This window comes from Hibiscus syriacus, unplaced genomic scaffold (genome assembly GCF_006381635.1).
Source record: "Hibiscus syriacus cultivar Baekdansim isolate YM2019G1 unplaced genomic scaffold, ASM638163v2 tig00110610_pilon, whole genome shotgun sequence".
Classification (NCBI taxonomy): domain Eukaryota; kingdom Viridiplantae; phylum Streptophyta; class Magnoliopsida; order Malvales; family Malvaceae; genus Hibiscus; species Hibiscus syriacus.
The window spans coordinates 1,055,682-1,080,358 of NW_024062800.1; positions in this window are offsets into that span (position 1 = coordinate 1,055,682).

A 24,677-nucleotide genomic window follows, 5' to 3' on the forward strand; every position below is an offset into this window, starting at 1 on the left:
ACTTAGCTTGAGTTTTTCCCCGTAAAATGGAAGTAATTGCAAGGCTGTTACTCCCTTCTTCCTTGATTGTTTGACATTCTGACTCTGTAATGGGAATTTACTGGAATGATTCCTCCTCTTATCATTTTAATTTTAATTTGGAATAATTTGTGTATCATGTTGATGAGATCAAATGAATTGTGGTGGCTGTAAGTGATTTATTCCTTTTGATTTGGACGAGAGTTATGGTCCATAATAATCGACCGTTGGCTGGTGTCAAACTCACCATAACCAATAATTATACTCATTTATCTAATTATCGTTCTAGCATTGATGAAGAGTTAGATGTTGAAGATGAACCTTCTTCTAAATTAGAGGAATAATAATCAACAATCAGATGAAAAAGGACATGCGAATCATGTTAAAAACTATACGAGTCTAAGAGAAATTAAATGCTCATTTGATATATTAGTGATGATTTATTCAGGTTGAAACATCCGAAAACTAACTACACTTGTTCAAATCATAAACTCCATTAATATATTTCTCTATGTTGGAAATTCAAACTCAACGTGGCAATGTGGCAGTGCACTAGCACATGTCGGTAAGAAGAGTTTAGAAATCTTAAATGTGGCAACAAATAAAACAATAAAAAAATAGACAACTTGGCAAATGATAAATCATAGTGTCGGCAAGCCATATATTTGAGAATTGAAATGAAAGCAAATCAAGACAAGCAAGAATAAGGCGGCAGAGAAAAATTGAGAAGCATCCAGAGCATAATATGTCAGTTTATTACAACTATATATATGTATGGAAGCCATATAAAAAATACAAGCGAGAAGTGAGGAAAAGAGAGTAACGAGAAAGAAATTAGAGAATTTAAAGAAAGGTTAGCAAAGCTTGTAAAGTAGCAGAAGCTAGTGTCGTAGTATTGTAATATTGAGAGTGTCGTTGTAACATATTTTCTTTCGTATCAATAAAAAGTTTGAGTGTTATAAATTACCGAGTGTCCATCTACGCTTCCAACAAGTGGCCTCAGAGCTTGGTTTGAGTTCAACGTGGTGGAGAAGATGGCCAACATGATTCAACCTCAAATCCCAAGATTTACAAAGACGAATTACGGAAATTGGAGCATTCAAATGAAAGCGTTACTAGGCTCCCAAGATTGTTGGGATATCATCGAGGATGGTTACACCGAGCCTGAAAATGCAGCAGAAGCAGTCCTGGCCAATGAAGAAAAGAAGGTATTGAAGGAATCCCGAAAAAAAGATAAAAGAGTGTTGTTCTTTATTTTTCAATGAGTAGACGAATCTACCTTTGAAAAAAATTCTGATGCGAAGACCGCAAAACAAGCATGGGAGATTTTGCAAAAATCTCTACAAGGTGCCAAAAAAGCAAAGAATGTAAGCTTACAAACTCTCAGAGTTGAGTTTGAGATGTTAAAAATGAAAAATACAGAAAACATCGATGATTATTTTAGCCGTGTGAAAATGGTCGTAAATGAAATGAAAAGAAATGACGAATCACTCGACGATGTTAGAGTGATGGAAAAAAAATTTGCAGTCATTAACAAGAAAATTTGATTACGTGGTTGTGGCAATCGAAGAATCAAAAGATTTATCTCAGATATCGATCGATGAGCTTGTGGGTTCACTTCAAGCCCATGAGCAGAAAATAAAACAAAATGAAGATTCAGAAAATTTGGAGCAAGCTCTACAAAGCAAGATGAATGTCAACGAAAGAGAAGCTAGCAGTAGCTACACACGAGGTCGAGGAAATCGTGGTGGTTATCGTGGAAGATACAGAGGAGGACGAGGAACTCATGGACGTGGTGGTCAATCATATGACACCGTTCAAATAACTGAAAACAATCCAACATCAGGCCGTGGACGAGGATTCAGAAGCCGAGGTAGGGGCAGATCTCAACAAGGAAGTAAATTCCATGTACAATGTTATAATTTCAATAAGTATGGTCATTATAGTTATGAGTGTAGATCTGCTCCTAAACAAGAAGAAAGAAATAACTTAACAGCAGCTGAAGAAGAAAAAATTGAAAAATCTCACATATTCCTCACTTATAAAGGAAATGAAGAATTCAAGAAAAATATTTGGTATCTTGATAATTGTGTCAGTAACCATATGTGTGGTCAAAGGGATCTGTTTGTGAAATTAGATGAAACAGTCCATAGACGAGTAACGTTCAGAGATGACTCGCATGCAGAACTAAAAGGAAAAGGCGAAGTCATGTTTACTCAGAGAAATGGAGAAAAGAAATATATTTCAGATGTTTATTATGTACCTGCTTTGAAAAGCAATATCATCAGTCTTGGTGAACTCCTGGAAAAAGGATATGAAGTGCAGATGAAGAACCGCTCGCTTGCCATCAAAAATAAAGAAGGAGAATTGATAGCCCAAGATGATATGACTCGAAATCGTCTCTTTACAATTGATATCGAGTCGGGAGAAGTCAAGTGCATGAAGACCGCAATCAAATATGATTCATGGTTGTGGCATCTAAGATATAGACATCTTGGATTTTCTGGTTTGAAGCTGTTATAAAAAACAAGCATGGTGAAAGGACTACCAGAGATCAACCCTCCAAATCAACTATGTGAGGCTTGCATCAAAGGAAAGCAACATAAACAAAGCTTTGAAGTTGGTAGATCCTTGTAACAACCCGATTTTCAAAATAATATTTAATTAAAATTTGAGGGTTTAATTGTAAAAATTTGGCAAAAATTTGGGGACTGAATTGAAAGATTTTAAAACTTGGAGCTTGTTTTAAAGTTAAAGAAAATTCAGGGACCAAGCCCTGAATTTAACCATGGAGTGTCGGCAGACAATGGTTATATGCGTGATTTCTGTTTTGAAAAACAGAAATCAATTTCACAAATCCTTCTTCACGCACACAACTTCCAAACTCGATTCCGACGCCGTCCGAATTCCGATCGTTGTTTTGAAACCACCGTTGTGTTCATCATCGAGCGAGGAGCAAACCCTTCAAATTAATTGAAGCGAAACGCGGCCAAACGTCGGGAAATTCTAGTCAAAGTAGCGACGGTTTTGTTAGCTCTATCGCCGGGAAAATCTTAAATTCACCGCTGATCGTTGCTCTGTTTACGACACCTCCCGCACCATCGTGTTCCTTGTGCCGTTCCGAGTTCACCGGTGTCAACCTTGTCCGCCGTAGACGGCGGCGCGTGAGGAGGTGGTGCAGTCAAAGATTCGGCCGATTTGAAATCGAGCTCTCCGCCGTTCAAAAATTTGAACCGATCGTTGTAAGTATCTCGAAATCGCTCAAAATAATTTTTAGAATTTTTTTCGAGATTTTTAGGGCCCCGGAGGACGCCTCACGCGCCACACGCGCCGCCGCAGGGCGAGTGGCTGCTGGAAACCGGTTTAACCGGTTTTCAACCGGTTCTGACCGGTTTCAACCGGTTCGAACCGGTTTGACCGGTCTGAACCGGTTTGACCGGTCTGAGCCGGTTTGACCGGTCTGACCCGACCCGACCGTTGACCCGACCCGACCGTTGACCCGACCCGACCGTTGATCGTTGACCGTTGACCGTTGACTTTCTTTGACCAAAACTTAAAATGGCTTTGACCGAGCATTAAACGACCGTTAATCTTTTCCGAGTATACCTATCCTGATAGTTTTCGACGTGCCGAATCCGTTTCCGTGGTCCGTTTTGTCAAATTCGAATCCGAAGGTCTCCAAATCTATGGTCAAAGTGGTTGACTTTGACTTTGACCAAGAATCTGAATTTCCGAAAAGTCATACTTTATATTTTTCGACGTCCTGATTCCGTTTCCGCAATCCGTTTGGCCAAATTCAGACTCAAAATACCCCAAATTGATAGTCAAACTCGAAAAATGCTTATATACTTAAGAAGACTAGCTTTGAACAATTAAATAGGATTTGGGACTGATAGATTATTATTGTTTGAAGGTACAAGAGACTCTCCGGATCGTTCGACAGCTCGACCCAGCTCTTCTAGATCAGTTAAACCACGTGTGCCAGTATTCACCCGTTCGAAAATTGTAGCAGAGCGTGGTGAAACCAGCAATCAATAAATTTGCTATTTGAACTTATTGTCGAGGTGTGTTCCCTACTTATTATTGAACTGTTTTATTGGTTTTAATATGTGGTACACCGAATTCATTGGCTATTGTTTTATGGATGCACCAATTTAATGTGACAATTTATGGAATATGGCTGCTATCTAATTTTTGTTTTGAAATGGTATATGATTACCATGTTTTTGGATTTATGGAATTTATGTCACGGTGCAATTGAATTTTGGAATTGAAATACGATGGAATAGCTCTGATCAAGCTAACTGGGCCTAATGTGACTCTTGAGGGCCCCAAGATGTTTCATTAGGTCGGCTTTCCTTTGTTGTGTGCTTAGGGTAAGCTATATGGACTTATTGACTTAGGCTTAAGGATACAAGCTTCATAGCCTATCCTTAAGTCGGCTTTCTTTTTTGCTATGTGCATAAAGTAAGCTATATGGAAAATACTTTTGGGAACTACTGATGGTGTACCAGAAAAGGGTTTAAACTATGATTTTCAAAAAGTTAAACTCTTTTACGAATTTGTGAGATTACTGGACTATGATTTGTACCTATTGTGATTTTATGGAAATGTTGGGACACACTGAGCCTAGCTCACCTTTTGAAAATGTTTTCCCCTTTCAGATACTGTTGGTTAGATACCTTGGTTCGAGCACTTGGAGGATCAACATATCTCTTGAAGTAAATCAAATTGTAATGTTTTTATCTGGCAAGTTGACTTTATTTTGGTGACATGGACCTTATTTTAAAATATCGGATGTTATAATGATAACTCTTTTGCTAATACTGCTCGGATTATTGTGATATTGAATTTGAAGACAAGTTTTAAATTAAATTATTATTTATTGGTACTATATTTACGAGTTGGATTTTGATAGTATAATTTGTTTATAATTTCATGTTATTTATAATGTGATTTTATATTGATGGAATAACGGTTTCGAAAAATGTCTTTAATAATCATAATGTGATCCACTAGACTTAGTCGAAACGTATAGGCCGGGTCTAGGGGGTTACATTTATTGGTATCAAAGCCAGGTTTTTAACCCTCGGACTGTGTATGAGTCCACATTGAAAATACGGTTTTGAAATATTTTACAAAACGAGTTACTAAGGCCATGTCACAAAGTTATTAAGATTTTAACTATGTTTGAGACTCCAAGTGCTTATCTAACCCTAAGTTTTATCTTCTGTAGTAAACTTGAGATCCATCAAAATGAGTGCTAGACGTAGTCGTCGAACTAGCCGTGGACGAGGTCGAGTGGCTAGATTCGCAGATCCGATCGATGAGATACGGGTAGATCCCCCACCTCCGATAGGTGATCATGCTCCTACGACCCCAACGGATCTGCCTCCTGCCGCTGGTATTGGCATGACTACACCGATAATAGGAGCGACCGATATTGATTCAGAGTCTACCGGAGTTGCTTTGGATGAGAATTTTGGTAGACAATTTCTGCAGTTAATACAGGGAGCAGTCAGAGCTACTGGTGTTGTATCTGAGGTTCCTATTTCGCAGACTTTGATTGCCAATGGAGTTAGAACTTTTGGGGGACAGATAGGTGGAGCTCCTACTGAAGCTGAGGATTGGCTCCAGGATACAGAGAGACGCATGGATCAGTTGGGTTTGGACTCAACTAAAAGATATCAGGGTGCTGTGGCGATGTTAGATGGCAATGCCTACACTTGGGGGAGTCAGTGACCAGTAGTGTTCCTACCGATCGTTTGACCTGGAATTTCTTTAAGGATCGCTTTCGGAGCCGTTTTCTGGGAGAGCGCTACTTAGCTCAGAGACGACAACAGTTTCAAGACCTGGTTCAGGGAGACATGACTGTTTCTGAATATGAGATCGAGTTCCTGAAGTTGCTGAAGTATGGATTCAGTATGGTACCTATGGAGAGAGATCGATGTCGTAAATTTGCCCTTGGACTCAGATACGAGCTGCGTAGGCAAGTAGTAACCCATCAGGATGAGATATTTGATGTGCTGGTGGGCAGAGCCAAAGATGCGGAAGAGGTGGAGGTTTTAGCTTCTGGTAGAGAGCGTGTTGATCAAGATCGATCTAAGAAATTTTCAGGCCCAATGGAGTCATCAGCACAGTCCGGGAAGAGGACTCGTACTTCAGCCCCTCAGAGAAACAATACACGTTTCAGGCCTGCAGCATCCTCGCCTTTAGCTGTCAGTCGAGGCGGTTCCTCGTCGTATTATAATGGGCCCCTTTGTGAGTATTGTGGTAAACAGCACTCAGGAGAGTGTCGTAAGAAGATGGGTCTTTGCTATCAGTGTGGATCTAGTGGTCATTATCGGAGGGATTGTCCTCAGTTAGTTTCGTTTGAGCAGACCACTACCCAAACTCATGTGCGTTCGCAGACTACAATACAGACCCCAATTAGAGATCGTAGTCAAGGAAAGACTCGAGGATCAGCGTCCAGGACAGACAGTAGAGCCCGACCTCAGCAAAATAGAGGGCCAACAGCTTCTGAGGCTAGACAGCCAGCTTTGGTTTATGCAACTAGACGTCGTGATGACAGAGATGAGCCTGAGGTTATTGCAGGTACATTTACTATTTATTCTACCCCATACTTTGCATTATTGGACAATGGTTCCACTCACTCCTATGTATCGAGCTCAGTATCTCGAAACCTTCAGATTCCGATCGAGAACACTGAAAATACTGTCACAGTTACAAGTCCAGTAGGACAAGCGGTATTAGTGAATAAAGTATTCCGGCGTTGTCCTCTCGAGGTTCAGGGAGAAATTTTTCTCGCTGATCTTATGGAGCTTCCTTTAGAGGAGTTCGATCTAATTCTTGGAATGGATTGGTTGAATAAACACAAGGTAAAGCTGGATTGCGAATACAAGCGGGCTACTCTGAAGACTTCAGATGGTCGGACTGTTGTGTTAATTGGTGAACGGCGTGGTTATCTCTCCAATATCGTTTCAGCGATGGAAATTGATCGTATGATCCGGAAGGGATATGAGACCTTCATTGTGTATTTTGAACACCAAGGGTGCATTGTCCACGATCGAGGAGATTCGTACAGTTAGCGAATTTCCTGATGTTTTTCCGGAGGAGTTGCCTGGGTTACCTCCTGATAGAGAGGTAGAGTTCGAGATTGAGACTTATCCGGGATCGTCACCTATTTCTATGGCACCTTATCGTATGGCTCCAAGGGAACTTAAAGAGTTGAAAGTCCAATTGCAAGAATTATTCGATCGAGGATTTATCCGCCATAGTACTTCACCATGGGGAGCTCCAGTTCTGTTCGTAAAAAAGAAGGATGGGTCGCTAAGATTATGTATTGACTGTCGGAAATTGAACAAGATGACGGTCAAGAATAAATACCCACTACCCAGGATTGATGATTTATTTGATCAATTGCGAGGAGCTACTGTATTCTCTAAGATTGATCTTCGTTCGGGGTATTATCAATTGAAAGTTAAAGGATCAGATATTGCAAAAACGGCTATTCGCACTAGATATGGTCATTATGAATTCTTAGTGATGCCTTTTGGTTTGACGAACGCTCCTGCAGCTTTCATGGATTTGATGAATCGGGTGTTCCGACCATATTTGGATCAATTTGTGGTGGTCTTCATTGACGATATTCTGATCTATTCTCGTACTGAGGCAGAGCATGACGAGCATTTGAAGATTGTTCTGCGGACTTTGAGAGAGCATCGTCTATATGCCAAACTAAGCAAGTGTGAGTTTTGGCTTCAAGAATGTGCTGTTTGACTGGGGCGAGGCACAACAGGAGAGCTTTTAGAAATTAAAGGCGGTTTTGACTCAAGCACCGGTGTTGATTCAACCAGATTCCGGGAAGGATTTTACAGTGTATAGTGATGCTTCACATTCAGGACTTGGTTGTGTTTTAATGCAGGAAAGTAAGGTGGTGGCTTATGTATCCCGTCAGCTGCGGCCGCATGAGAGTAACTATCCTACTCATGATTTAGAGTTGGCAGCAGTAATTTTTGCCTTGAAGATTTGGAGACACTATCTTTATGGAGAGAAGTGTTACATTTTCACAGATCATAAGAGCTTAAAGTATCTTCTGACCCAGAAGGAACTTAATTTGAGACAACGTCGCTGGTTAGAGCTCCTAAAGGATTATGATTGCGTGATTGATTACCACCCTGGTAAAGCTAACATTGTAGCAGATGCTTTGAGTCGAAAGACGGTATCAGAGTTGAGGTCTTTAATGGCCAAGATGAATTTATATGACGATGGCACTTTGTTAGCAGAATTGCAAGTTAAGCCGACCTGGTTGATGAGATCAAAGCTAAGCAGCCCCTTGATAGCTCCTTTCTTTCCATCTTTGAGCAAGTAGAGCAAGGGACAAACAGATTACGCAATTGATCAGGATGAAGTTTTATGCTTTAAAGGTAGATATTGTGTGCCTGATGATGCTGAATTGAGGCAGACTATCCTTACTGAGGCTCATAGCAGTCCATATGCTATGCACCCCGGAGGAGATAAGATGTACCGGAATTTGAGAGAGAGGTATTTGGATTGGTATGAAGAAAGACATATATGACTTTGTGGCTAGGTGTTTGACTTGTCAGCAAGTTAAGGCAGAACATCAACATCCATCAGGTTTGTTACAGCCTATCAAGATTCCTGAAGGAAATGGGAGCGTATTACTATGGATTTTGTTACTGGCTTGCCTATGACTCCTTCGAAAAAGGATTCAGTTTGGGTGATTGTTGACAGACTTACAAAGTCAGCTCACTTCATTCCTGTGCGAGTAAATTATACTTTGGATAAGCTGGCAAGATTGTATATTTCAGAGATTGTCAGATTGCATGGTGTTCCATTGTCTATTATTTCTGATCGAGATCCGAGATTTACTTCGAGATTTTGGAAGGCGTACATACGGCTTTGGGAACAAGATTGGATTATATTACATCCTTTCATCCACAAACTGATGGTCAATCTGAGAGAGTAATTCAGATTCTGGAGGATATGTTGCGGGGTTGCGTAATCGATTTTCATGGTAGTTGGGAGAACTTTTTGCCGTTGGCTGAATTTGCTTACAATAACAGTTATCAGACCAGTATTCGTATGGCACCCTATGAAGCGCTCTATGGGCGTAAATGTCGCACTCCGATCTGTTGGACTGAGTTGCGTGATAGGAAAAACGTTGGGACCTGAGTTAGTGCGAGAGACGGAGGACACAGTCAGATTAATCCGTGACCGTCTGAAAGAGGCATTTGATAGGCAGAAATCTTATGCAGATCAAAGAAGGAAGGATATACAGTTTGAAGTGGGAGATCAGGTCTTTTGAAAGTTTCACCCTGGAAAGAAAGTATTAAGATTCGGGCGTAAGGGCAAATTGAGTCCAAGATTTATTGGACCATTTCGTATCTTGAAGAGGGTAGGACCTGTTGCATATCAGCTTGAGTTGCCTTCTGAGCTAAGTCGTATTCATGATGTCTTTCATGTATCAATGTTGAGGAGATACCGTCCAGATCCAGGTCACATTATTCAGGTAGAAGAAGTAGAGCTGAGACCTGATTTGTCATATGAAGAGGAGCCCATTCAGATCTTGGAGAGAGATGAACGAGTTCTTCGGAATAGACGAATTCTAATGGTCAAAGTTCAGTGGAGGAATCGAGGCCCCTCAGAAGCTACTTAGGAGACATTGGAGTCAATGGAGGCTCAGTTTCCTCAACTATTCTCATAAGGTAAATTTCGAGGACGAAATTTCTTGTAGAGGGGGAGAATTGTAACAACCCGATTTTCAAAATAATATTAATTAAAATTTGAGGGTTAATTGTAAAAATTTGGCGAAAATTTGGGGACTGAATTGAAAGATTTTAAAACTTGGAGCTTGTTTTAAAGTTAAAGAAAATTCAGGGACCAAGCCCTGAATTTAACCATGGAGTGTCAGCAGACAATGGTTATATGCGTGATTTCTGTTTTGAAAAACAGAAATCAATTTCACAAATCCTTCCTCACGCACACAACTTCCAAACTCGATTCCGACGCCGTCCGAATTCCGATCGTTGTTTTGAAACCACCGTTGTGTTCATCATCGAGCGAGGAGCAAACCCTTCAAATTAATTGAAGCGAAACGCGGCCAAACGTCGGGAAATTCCGGTCAAAGTAGCGACGGTTTTGTTAGCTCTATCGCCGGGAAAATCTTAAATTCACCGCTGATCGTTGCTCTGTTTACGACACCTCCCGCACCATCGTGTTCCTTGTGCCGTTCCGAGTTCACCGGTGTCAACCTTGTCCGCCGTAGACGGCGGCACGTGAGGAGGTGGTGCAGTCAAAGATTCGGTCGATTTGAAATCGAGCTCTCCGCCGTTCAAAAATTTGAACCGATCGTTGTAAGTATCTCGAAATCGCTCAAAATAATTTTTAGAAATTTTTTCGGGATTTTAGGGCCCGGAGGACGCCTCACGCGCCACACGCGCCGCCGCAGGGCGAGTGGCTGCTGGAAACCGGTTTAACCGGTTTTCAACCGGTTCTGACCGGTTTCAACCGGTTCGAACCGGTTTGACCGGTCTGAGCCGGTTTGACCGGTCTGACCCGACCCGACCGTTGACCCGACCCGACCCGACCGTTGACCCGACCCGACCGTTGACCGTTGACCGTTGACCGTCTTTGACCAAAACTTAAAATGGCTTTGACCGAGCATTAAACGACCGTTAATCTTTTCCGAGTATACCTATCCTGATAGTTTTCGACGTGCCGAATCCGTTTCCGTGGTCCATTTTGTCAAATTCGAATCCGAAGGTCTCCAAATCTATGGTCAAAGTGGTTGACTTTGACTTTGACCAAGAATCTAAATTTCCGAAAAGTCATACTTTATATTTTTCGACGTCCTGATTCCGTTTCCGCAATCCGTTTGGCCAAATTCAGACTCGAAATACCCCAAATGATAGTCAAACTCGAAAAATGCTTATACTTAAGAAGACTAGCTTTGAACAATTAAATAGGATTTGGGACTGATAGATTATTATTGTTTGAAGGTACAAGAGACTCTCCGGATCGTTCGACAGCTCGACCCAGCTCTTCTAGATCAGTTAAACCACGTGTGCCAGTATTCACCCGTTCGAAAATTGTAGCAGAGCGTGGTGAAACCAGCAATCAGTAAATTTGCTATTTGAACTTATTATCGAGGTGTGTTCCCTACTTATTATTGAACTGTTTTATTGGTTTTAATATGTGGTACACCGAATTCATTGGCTATTGTTTATGGATGCACCAATTTAATGTGACAATTTATGGAATATGGCTGCTATCTAATTTTGTTTTGAAATGGTATATGATTACATGTTTTTGGATTTATGGAATTTATGTCACGGTGCAATTGAATTTTGGAATTGAAATACGATGGAATAGCTCTGATCAAGCTAACTGGGCCTAATGGACTCTTGAGGGCCCAAGATGTTTCATTAGGTCGGCTTTCCTTTGCTGTTGCTTAGGGTAAGCTATATGGACTTATTGACTTGGGCTTAAGGATACAAGCTTCATAGCCTATCCTTAAGTCGGCTTTCTTTTTGCTATGTGCATAAAGTAAGCTATATGGAAAATACTTTTGGGAACTACTAATGGTGTACCAGAAAGGGTTTAAACTATGATTTTCAAAAAGTTAAACTCTTTTACGAATTGTGAGATTACTGGACTATGATTTGTACCTATTGTGATTTTATGGAAATGTTGGGACACACTGAGCCTAGCTCACCTTTTGAAAATGTTTTCCCCTTTCAGATACTGTTGGTAGATACCTTGGTTCGAGCACTTGGAGGATCAACATATCTCTTGAAGTAAATCAAATTGTAATGTTTTTATCTGGCAAGTTGACTTTATTTTGGTGACATGGACCTTATTTTAAATATCGGATGTTATAATGATAACTCTTTTGCTAATACTGCTCGGATATTGTGATATTGAATTTGAAGACAAGTTTTAAATTAAATTATTATTTTGGTACTATATTTACGAGTTGGATTTTGATAGTATAATTTGTTTATAATTCATGTTATTTATAATGTGATTTTATATTGATGGAATAACGGTTTCGAAAAATGTCTTTAATAATCATAATGTGATCCACTAGACTTAGTCGAAACGTATAGGTCGGGTCTAGGGGGTTACAATCCTGGCGTGCCTGAAGACCGCTGGAGATAGTACACACAAATATAGCTAGTCCTTTTGATACATCATCGCTTGGCGGTAACAGGTACTACCTAACTTTTATTGATGATTTTAGTAGGAAATGTTGGATTTATATCTTGAAAGAAAAATCAGAAGCGTTGGAAAAATTGAAAGAATTTAAAGCAATGGCGGAAAAACAAAGCGGTCAATATTTGAAGACACTCAGATCAGATAGAGGAGGCGAATATACATCAAAGTTATTTGAAGAATTCTGTAAAGAGCATGACATCATCCATCAACTGACAGCCAGATACACGCCACAATAAAATGGAGTTGCAGAAAGAAAGAACTGCACAATTCTGGACATGGCAAGAAGCATGATAAAAGGCAAGCAACTATCGAGAAATTTCTGGGCTGAAGTAGTTCGATGTGCAGTTTACCTATTGAATAGATGTCCAACAAAAATTGTGAAGTATATGACGACAAACGAAGCATGGAGTGGACAGAAACCAGGAGTTGGACACCTCAAGATTTTTGGATGCATCGTATATGCCCACATTCCTGAACAGATCAGAAAGAATCTTGATGAAGAGGAGAAAAATGTATTTTCATTAGCTATGATGAAAGAAGCAAAGCACAGATTATAATCCTCTTACCAAGAAGATAATTATTTCAAGAGATGTCGAGTTCGATGAAGCAGACTATTGGAAGTGGAGCAAAGAGGAAAAGAAAATTGAAGGACTATTTTTTAATGAAGATAAAGATGATGAACAAGTTGATGATCAGGTCCTCAAAAAATACCATCGTCGTCAAGCAGCAACAGCGATGCCAGCAAATAATAGAAGATCCTGAAGCACCTCCCACAGAAGTTCGAAGATCCATAAGAGAGAGAAGAATGCCAAAAAGGTACAACGATTATGAACTAATGTTCACTTTTTGCTTACTTGTGAACAGTGATCCAAAAACATACGAAGAAGCGGTTGAAGATGACAAATGGAGGAATACAATGGATGAAGAAATTGCTTAATAGAAAGAAATGATACATGGGAGCTAACAAGACAACCAGAAGGCCATAACCCAATTGGAGTAAAATGGGTTTACAAGACAAAGACCAATAAAGAAGGAAAGGTCGGAAGCACAAAGCGAGGCTATTGTCAAAGGCTATAAGCAAAGACAAGGAAATGACTATGATGAAGTATTTGCTCCAGTAGCAAGGATCGAGACCATCAGACTTCTCACAGTAGTCGCAGCACAAAAAGGATGGAATATTTATCAAATGGATGTGAAGTCAGCATTTCTAAATGGCTACCTAGAAGAAGAAGTTTATATTGAGCAACCACCTAGATACATTAAAAAGGGACATGAAGACAAATTTTATCGATTGAAGAAAGCTCTATATGGTCTGAAGCAAGCTCCGAGAGAACACGAGAATTTGAATATTTCCAGAGAAACGGGTTCATGAAGAGTCCATCGAGCATGCCTTATACATAAGAAAAATGAAGACGGATATCATGATCGTGTTCTTATATGTGGACGACATGATTTTCACAGGAAATAATCCAGGTATGTTCAATAATTTTAAGAAAACTATGACTAAAGAATTTGAAATGACAGATATTGGAGAAATGTCATACTTTCTTAGAGTTGAAGTGAAGCAAATGCAAGAAGGAATATTTATATCACAAAAGAAGATGCAGAAGAAATTTTAAGAAAATTCAGAATGGAAGATTGTAAGCCAGTAGCCACTCCTTAGAACCATGAATCAAATTAAGTGTGAATTCAACAAGAGAGCAAGTGAATCCGACGTTGTTTAAAAGCATCGTTGGAAGTCTAAGGTATCTGACTATCACACGACCATACATAACATCGCTATGGGATTAGTAAGCAGATTCATGGAGAATCCGAAACAGATCATTGGATTGTAGCAAAAAGATCCTCAGATATGTCAAAGGTACAACAGGTCATGGCTGTTCTACACGCATTCAGAAAATTCGAAGCTGGTTGGTTATTCTGATAGTGATTATGGGGGAGACTTAGACGATCGGAAAAGCACAACTAGATATCTATTTCATATCGGCAGCATTTCATGGTCATCAAAGAAGTAACAAACGGTAGCTCTTTCAACAGTGAAACTGAATACATAGCCGCAACAGCGTGCACTTGCCAAGCAATGTGGTTAAAGAATATTTGTACGAGCTAAATTTGGCACAAGAAGAACCAATTACAATCTATGTCGACAACAAGTCTACAATTTCCCTTGCCAAGAATCAGTCTCTCATAACCGAAGCAAGCATATCGATACAAAGTATCACTTTATACGAGAGCATGTGAAGAACAAAAATGTGGAGCTAATTACTGCAGAACTGAAGATCAACTAGCAGATATTTTCACAAAACCATTGAAAGAAGATATATTCAACCGACTCAAGAAAAGCTCGGAATGGAAAGTCGAGTTTGAGGGGGAGTGTTGGAAATTCAACTCAACGTGGCAATGTGGCAGTGCACTAGCACATGTCGGTAAGAAGAGTTTAGAAATCTTAAATGTGGCAGCAAATAAAATAATAAAAATAGGCAACTTGGCAAATGATAAATCATAGTGTCGGCAAGCCATATATTTGAGAATTGAAATGAAAGCAAATCAAGACAAGCAAGAATAAGGCGGCAGAGAAAAATTGAGAAGCATCCAGAGCATAATATGTCGGTTTATTACAACTATATATGTATGGAATCCATATGAAAAATACAAGCGAGAAGTGAGGAAAAGAGAGTAACGAGAAAAAATTAGAGAGAATTTAAAGAAGCTAGCAAAGCTTCTAAAGTAGCAGAAGCTAGTGTCGTAGTATTATAATATTGAGAGTATCGTTGTAACATATTTTCTTTCGTATCAATAAAAAAGTTTGAGTGTTATAAATTATCGAGTTTCATCTACGCTTCCCCACTCTAGACCTTTTTCCGTTTTATCCACTCAAGTAAGTATATTGTGGTTATTTCTATTAACACCATTATGTGCATTGAACACTAACCTTTCAAGAATCATATATTATTAAGTAGATATATAGTTTCTAATATAGGATAACATCATATGATAGCTTATAATTATGTTGTAGAGTTTTTTTAAATACTGTTAAGACACATTATAACCTAATTTTTTTAACTTTATTGAATCCACACCGAGATGTTAGATGTGTTAGGCTCCAAATACCAATGAAATAAGAAGCATGAGAGTGGGATGATGATGATGGTATCTTATGAAGCAAGAAAATGGAAGGTTAAGAAAGGGATTTCAAGATGGGAACCAAACAATTTAAGTGTATAATGGCTTATGTGAAAGCCAAGACCTGAGGCAAGAAAGATCAACTCCCATCATCCTCTGCCTTCCTCTCTCCTCCCGAAGCCAATTGGGTTATAAGTTGGTGGATTGCTCGTTTGATGCCGAATAGCCAATTAAGCCAGAGGTTAGCTACCAGATTATGTTCATCTTCTTTGGCAATGAATTCAATTCACGTTTACTTTCCAAATTGCCTTCCATGCCAAAATGCCATGAAGACAAGGTTGTATAAGAGTAGGTTGCTCGGTCTACGATCATAGCATGCCAGTGCGCTAAGAAAGACGATAATGATATTTGCTAATCATCTGTCAAATAGTAATAATAATAATAAAGTGGTCAATCCATAAATATTATTTAGAGTGGCGTTATATACGACATAATTTTTTATGCAGTGAATACAAATAAAATTTCAGGATGTGCATAATCAATAAAACAATAATTATCTGAAAAATATTTAGATTTCATGGTTGTTTAGGGATTGATTTAAATAGTATATAAACAACCAGTTGGTCTAGTGGGATGAGACACTAGATCCCTTAAACAGATCAGGGGTTCGAATTTTGGCATTTGCGAATGGAGCAAATTGGGTTGGAGGATCACCCTCGCCTCTGTAGTACCCGATCTGGATTAGTCGGTCATAGATAGATACCAGTGATCAATTCAAATAAAATAGTATATATGCTCAGAGTTAAGACTATGTATGGGGATAGAATCCATTTACACTTTGTAAAACTAAAAGATTCAATTTCTAAAGAATTATAGTATATTAAAATATATAAAAATAGTTATTTTAAAAATATAATGTTTAATTTCTATTTATTTTCATTGAAAATTTGGTTATGTCCCATAAAATTTTATAAGTTCAAGTTCGTCCCCTAACTTAAAATCTTGCGTCCATCCCCTGGCCGTCTATCCTCGAGGAACAAAGGGCCACAAAGAAAGTGAATAATAGAGAAGAGCTTAGCACGGTCATGGAAAATACATTCCCTCAAAAAAACGTGAAAGACTCTAAAATACCTCCATGCTAGAAACAGGAAACAAAAATATGGACCCCTAAACAAACCCTAGCCATAAGGGTGACGGTGGAGGAAAACCCTCGTACACGGCGATGATGGTATATCCCTCGAAAGATGAGAAAACAGCAATGGAAACCTTTATGGAGGAAGATATCGTATTCCAAGATGGGGATGTATCCAAAGACGTTAATGGATCTTATCCAAAAATCCAATTTCAAATACGGTGCATGATATAATCGATCGAAATATGAGACAAATGATGATAATCCGATTCTTGGGGAAAAGATTGGGTACAAAGCCCTTGTTAACAGAATCCATGTTATGTGGAACCTGATCAGAAATCTAAATCTTGCGCTCTTGATAACGATTTACTACTTAATCGAGTTTGGAAAGAAGATGATATGTTAAATTCCTCACAAAGGTCCCTGGACATCTATGGTAGTTACCTTACGGTGCAACCTTGAAATAGAGAGTTTTCCACATCTGAGCAACACCCATCCCAAGTGATAGTCGGGTCGTCTCCCTGGCCTACCCTAAATATATTACATAAAGATGTTGTTTGAACAATTACTAATCTAATTGGAAAAGTCGTAACAGTGGACTATAAAATGATATAGAGGTATATTCGCTAGACTAGCAGTGATGGTAGACCTAAATAACCCTTATTACCATGCCTTAGCATCGACAACTTTGTTCAAAAGATTGAGTATGAAGGTTACAACAAATATGCTTCAACTGCGACAAGTACGGCCACGCCAAAGAAAGTTGTGACTTGAATAAGGAAAATTTTCAAACAAGAAAACCAGAATATGAATAATTCAAGTATGAAGATCAAGCAACATGAATGAAGAATGTCGGTTGTTTAGACCCTGGATGGTCGTGGCGGCCAAACCTGGAAGACAAAGAAGACAACATGAACCAACTAACAGAAAGAGGATAGGGTGTGAAGACACTAGTTTTTTATTGATTATTATTTATATTATTATATTATTATTATATTTATTATTAAATAATAAATAATTTTATTTATTATTACAGGCCCAATTATTAATCTCGGAGCCAATTTAAAGGCTCGATTACAAAAACCTAGGCCCAAACCGAGAAACCATAACCCTTTTAGGGTTTTCTAAAAATCCCATACACCCAGCCGCCGCTTTTATCAACCGTTGGATCTGAAAGATCCTTCAGATCCAACGGTCCACAGGATACCAGCGTGAAGCCCTAGGGTTTCATAACCCTAGGTTATCATTTAGCCGCCGCTGCTTCCAGACGTTCCAGCTGCTAGTGCCACGCCACGAAGTCGCCGCCTCGCCAGAAGCCTCCAGAAGCCAACTGCCCCTCCACATGTCGAGCTCTATGGTGAGTTACCACATAGCTCGGTGACTCACCGAACTCCATTCCTTTGACCGGTCCGAGAGCCACACCGTCGATGGCTATAAAAGCCATCGACCACACCTGCAACAGGGGGAAGAGGGAGGAAGAACCAGAGATCGACAGCAAAACGGAACAAAAAAATACCCAGCAAGACACAACACAGTAACGACGAGAGCAAACATATCCAAAGAAAACGAAAGACAGAAGGAGAAATCGGAGAAGAAACTCACCATCGAAGAGTTGCCGAACCACCGTGGAATCAAAAGTTCGGAGGTAAAAAATTTAGATCTACAGAACCTAAGGGTTTTAGGGAAACAAAACCAGATTCGGTCTTAGGCGTTTAGATCTATATTTTGGTAAATTTGGGAATTTCGGCCACCGGGCGGCCGGGGCGCAGACGGCTGCCGCCCGGTGACCGGCTTCCCTCCGATGAGGGAAGCTAGAGAGAGCTTCTTCTTCTCTCGTTTGTGAGAGAGAAGAAAGAATAGAAGAATGAGCTGCTGGCCCTTCGGGCCAGCTATGAAGGGGCTTAAATACCCCTCCCAAACGACGCCGTTTTGGGGAGGGATCTTTTTGTAATTAACTAAAGGTTAAACCCTTTTCGCAGCCATCCTAACTTGTAATCTTTACATTTTAGTCACTAAATCAATTTATAATCCTTTTTTTTGGTTCTTTAATTTTACTTTTATTTATTTAGTCATTTCTATTAAATAATATATTTAGGATAAATACGTATTTAGTCCTTTAGTTTTAATAAATCATATTTAATCCTGAGTTTATTTTAATCTGATATTCGATTTTTTATAATTTTATTTAGTCACTAAATTAATAAATAATGAAAATAGCATGTTTAATCCCTATAATTTTAAATAATTAATATTGAATTAGGTTTTTTAATTTTAATTTATTATAATTTAGTCACTAATTTTAAATATTTTTTCATTTATTTTACTGCTTTTAGATATATAGTTCAATTGTATTTTTATTGTTTTAATTTTACTGTTTATATATTTAATATTATATTTATTATTATATAGTCATATAAATATATATATAATAATATAATTTAAATATTTACATAAATTATTTTTATCATATTTTAATATTTATTTATTTTTCAATATCAAAGAAAAGGGCAGTCTTAATACAACTGGATGTCCTATTCTGGTATTTTAAAATTAAATATTTAAAAAATTTATAATTTATTTTTAAATTATTATAATATTATTAATATCAAAGAAAAGCTGTCTTAAGGTACCTAGAAGTCATTTTCTGATATTTCTAAATAAATAAATATTTTATTTATAAATATATAAATTTAATATATTTTTTTCATAATTTTAATCTTGAAATAATAGGATTATAAATTAAATATTTTGAATTTTTTTAAATTTCTAAATAATAGAGACAATTTATAATTAAAAAGTACCAATTTTGGGCGTGTAGGGGTGCTAATCCTTCCCTAAACGTAACCGACCACGAATCCCTTTTTATTATTAAAAAGAATGAATTTTTGGTTAAAACGCAGATCAGTTTATTTTTAACTGATGTTTTCTTAAAACTCTTTTAAAAGATAATTTTTTAGGTATTCGACCTACCTGACCCAAAAGGCCGATGGCGACTCCCAAATTATTTTCAAAACCATTATTCACATCAATTTTCCCGCCAAATAAAAATTTCGTGCCCGGACGAAAACCAGTTACGACAGCTTGGCGACTCCGCTGGGGATTGTCAAACTTTAAAATCAATTGTAAATTGTCTCTATCAGTTGGAAATTAAAATTATATATTTAATTCTTTCTTTCAATTTTTTTATTTACTTATTATTTTATATTATTTTATATTATTTATTTATTATTTTATTCATGTATTAATTATTTTATTTGTCTGTTAGAGGTTTGAACATTTCTCTCTCACACACAACACTTGCATTGCAGAACATAATCTCTATAATTGAGATTTATCCCTTTTAAGTGGGAGTGAAAGCGACGTCTTCGTGAGAATTATTCTCCGTGTCAGACCTAGCAAGTAACTTTCGGGGTTCATATGCTCTATGTCTTCGTGAGAATTTATTCTCCGTTTTAGTCATAGATAAATGTATCCCCTCGAATTGAACTCGGTCCGTTTAAGTCTGTAATGGACTAGGATTGAGGGTTTGATAGCCCAAGGGGGCATCAACAAGGACAGTTTGAGTACCTTTACTCCTAGAACTGAAAACCTGCATATAATAAACCCTAGAAACTCTCCCGATCTGAAACCATGCCAAAATTTTGTCAGTATATACACAAAGGAGAAATAAGCTCTACTTTTAATTATTTTATTTCCTTTTCTTTTTCCTGAATAAATGCATGCGAACTAGAAATCGTGCGGTTAAGTTAAATTTTCCAAACAAAGCATGGAACTAGAAAACATGAGGTTAAGATTTATACATTGATAAATAGATTTTTTTAGTTGGTACTAACTATTCTATTTTTTTCAGCATATACATTGCTCTAATATGTTCATATTGATTCTTTTGTTTGCATTACATGATCATGGCATAACCAAAGGTGTTGGCTTGAAAGACTGTTCATATTGGAAAGAAACGTAAATGGACAAAAGTTTTATGATCAAACAAAATATGATACGACCCAAGGAAAGACATCCTGAAGAAACTACGAGGATCGGGAGAAGTTTTTGCACAGAGAACCGGTTATATTAATACCAAAAGTACTCCACAAAGATTCTGCCAGATTGATACCAAAAGCAGTCTATGGTAAGAGTATCAGTCGGGACATTCATAGTAGTGGAGATTTTTATGAAGCTCAAGCATGTTATTTGAAGGACTTGAAAAAACAAAAGAACACAGAAATGAAAACTATGCATGAAGATTTTTCAGAAAATCAGTCAAGCCTTTCAAAATGGCTTAGGAAGTACCCCAGAAGAGTGGATCACAGGGGTCACCAAGCTGAAAAAGAACTACAACATATATGAAGATCTTGTTCAAGAACTTCTTAGACAGAAAGGATCTCTTACAAGGGAAAATGAGCAACTTCGAGAAGTGACACAGAAGATGAAAGAGAATGTCATAGAAGAAGTTGCAGTCCAGACAAGCAATATGGTTCTTAAATGATAGATTTAGCTGATTTTACAAGGAGATGAAGCAGACTGAAAACTCAACTTTTTGAGCATGAATGGAAACTAATTAGGCTTTGGAAAAGTTAGGAGTAAATATATCCCTATATGTAAAGTTTTGTTGATGTACCGAAACTTTTGCGTTCAATGAAATCTGTTCTAAGATGATCACTCTTGAGTAACACCTTTTCATACATGCATTTGTTTTTGCATTTTGTACATTTTTACGTTTGTATTTACATTTACATTTTTAAATTTACATCATGCATTAAAACATATTTAATTAAATAATAATGTTTATTTATTTTCAATATCAAAGAAAAGGGCAATCTTAATATAACTGGATGTCCTATTATGGTATTTAAATAATTTACATTTACATTTTTACAATTGCATATTTACATTTGGCATCTTTGCATTTGTATTTTTATGTTTGCTTTGTATTGCACAATTTGTATTCTTATTATTACATTCACATATTTACATTTGCATTTGGCATCTTTGCATTTTTTTTATGTCATAATACATTAAAACATTCATTCATTAAAATAAGGATTTCAAACGAAGTGATCTTGGTTTTTCCTTGAAGCAAGAACGCTCAGCACGACACAAGAAAAAATATCTAAAGAAACTGAAGATAGGCTAGCCAAATTTGAGATAAGCAAAAGAAATACAAGAGGAATTGAGGAGCAAGTTGGCACAAATCAAAGCTAATTCTCAGATCGATCTACTGAACAATATGAAAGAAATGATTGATAAGCATTTGACTGCTGGAAAGAGTCTTGTTGAAAACCCCACAAATCTTTAGGTGTTACACCTGTTCATATTCCTGAGTTCACCTCTGTACCCCAGGAAATTCAATCACCGATTTACTTCTGTTAAGAACTCACCATATCAAGCTGGAGCATCGTTCCCCACTGATTGTCCTACACTTCTGAGTTGAAGCCTGATGAATTTTGTATTAGTAAAAGGTCCTTGACCTAAACAAATCAGTTGAAAGGAAAATTCACTCAACAACTGGAAAATAGAATAGGTGATAAAATCTATAGAGACAGTTGAGTTATTTATGGGTTTGATGCCAAAGAACTAAGTTTGGTCCCTGGCCTGGTTATTCCACCAAAGTTCAAGGTTCTAGATTTTGAGAAGTATAATGGACCACATCCCTTCATATCATATCACTTGTATTGTCGCGTATGGCTGGCTATGTAGAATGAAAAGTGTTGATCCACTGTTTCCAAGATAGTTTATCTGGTCTGCATCCAGATGGTATAATCAGCTAAAACGTACTCAAATACGTTTCTTAGAGGGATTAGCTCAGCTTTTTTGGGTCAATACAAGCACATGACTGATATGGCCCCTGATCGAACAATGTTGCAAAGCATGAATATGAAGTGCAATGAAAGCTTTCGACAATATTCACAATGATGGAAAGACATTGCTTCTTAAGTACATCCACCATGACTGAAAAAGAGTTCACTACTTTGTTCATCAGCACATTAAAATTTCCTTATGTTAATCACATGATAGGGGTTTCCTAATAATTTCTCTGACATCATCATAAGTGGAGAAATCATCGAAATGGCTATCAAGAATGGCAAGATAAGAGGCTCTGACAATACTAAAGTCAAGAAAGAAGCTGGGGTTATACAATGAGGTCTTATTCAGTTAAACATGGTGCCAAACCTTATAGAGTGATCAAGAAGAAAAAGAAGTGCAGGGATTTCAATTTCCTCCTTCCACTGTTCGAGTGAAAATTGCATCCAAAATGCTCTCGCCATATCAATTACTCCACAACTTGATCAATCACAATGGCCTCCAATGAGAATTGGACCTATAAGGAAGTTCCTTGGATAAATCAAACTAGAATTCCAAATTGTTCAGCTAAGGTTCCTGGTAACCTTAAGGGAAATTTCCAAGACCCTTTAGAGCAAGCAATTCAAAAATGCAAGATAAAAGAGGGGTTAAGGTTCAATGTTCAGAAACCATTGTTGCAACAAAACTAATGTAACCAAATCCTACGAAGAATATCAGGCACAAGAAAATGGGAAAAGAAATCAAAAGGCTCCCATGGATGTAATTCGTGATTGGCCTATAGGTCTAAGAAAGAATGAGCAGATATAACCCAGAAGACACCTCAGATCATATATCAGATTTCTGAAAACCAGTAAGGCAGGGGAAACTTAAGGAGTCTGGTTAATACTACCCCAGTTATAGCTGAAATGAACATTCAGAACCCCCTCAATAACATGGAGAGCATTCATTCGTTCAGACGATCAAAAAAAGTGATAGCCTCGCGAGCAAGAAAAACTCTAAAGGTGTTTCAAGAATCTCCGACCTGTACCTTCATTTGGTTAAAGGTCAATACATTACACCAAGATTGGTGAAGGTGTCACCAAGGCCTTATGCTCATGCTATGATCAAAATAGCTTCTGTAATTTTCACTTGGGAGTATCTGGACATTCAACAGGGAATTGTTGGTCATGTTAAAGGAAATAGAGACGCTCGTCGATAAGGAGTCTTGACACAAGAAATGATCAAGAAATGGGGAAAATAAGGATAAAATCCTGGCCAAGTACATACCCAACAATAGAGGAGTGATGAGTCATGATAAATAATAAGTGGAAGTGTTATCTACCACTATAGTACTTTTCTATTTTCAGCATCTTGTTTGAACTTGTTTTTTTTGTTTCTTTCTCTGCCTTTTGTGCAAAAAATAAATTGTGTTGCTTTTATGGTTATGAGCAAAGAATCAAGTTTTAATCTTGAGATTATTGAGTATCGAGTATAAATATTCTTTTAAATTTGCAAGAGTTATAGATCATTGGCAAGTGATAAATTATATCTTCCATATCCCATCCAACACCAATTACTCGACCTTTACCAAAACCAAATCCTGACACTACATTTATCTGAGACTCTGAAGAAATGTCTCTACCTGTTTTTGAGACACAAACTCTAGATGTTTACCTTCTCGGGTAGAGTCGATTGATTGATGATACTACCTTCCACATATACACTTATAAGTCACACATTTGTCCTTCCAAATACAAAACCATCCAAGCAAAAAAACCTCAAAAGAACCAAACTTTCAATTATCTGTGAATCTTACTGCAAGAAGAGACTAGATGAAGCATCATGGACCAACTTATTGAAGAGATTTCGAGTGATTGGGGCATACTAAAGAAGAAGGGAAGAGTGATTGATTGAAATAAATATATCATGCATTAATTATTTTTCATGTAAGTAAAGTTAATCTTGAATATTCATCCCCCTGGAGATACTCTTACAAGGACTTCTATGTATGAGATGACTAAACTTCGCGCACAGATCAAGCATGCCAACTCAGTGACATATCGCCCAAAGATGAATGGGGCATTTGCAGGAGCAAATAAGAACCTTAAGAGTATCATTAAAAAGACCACTAAAGCTTACAAGGTTTGGCACGAGAAGCCACCTTTTGCCTTATATACATATTGAATTACTGTGCGAACATTTATTGGGGCAACACCTATTGTTTAGTCTATGGGATGGTAGCAGTATTACCAATTAAAGTTGAGATCCCATTATTTTGTATCCTCAAGGAGGAAAATTGGAGAAGACTGAATGTATCCAATTTCGATTTGATCAATTAAACATTATTGATAAGAACCAATTGAAAGTTATCTGCCATGGGCAGATG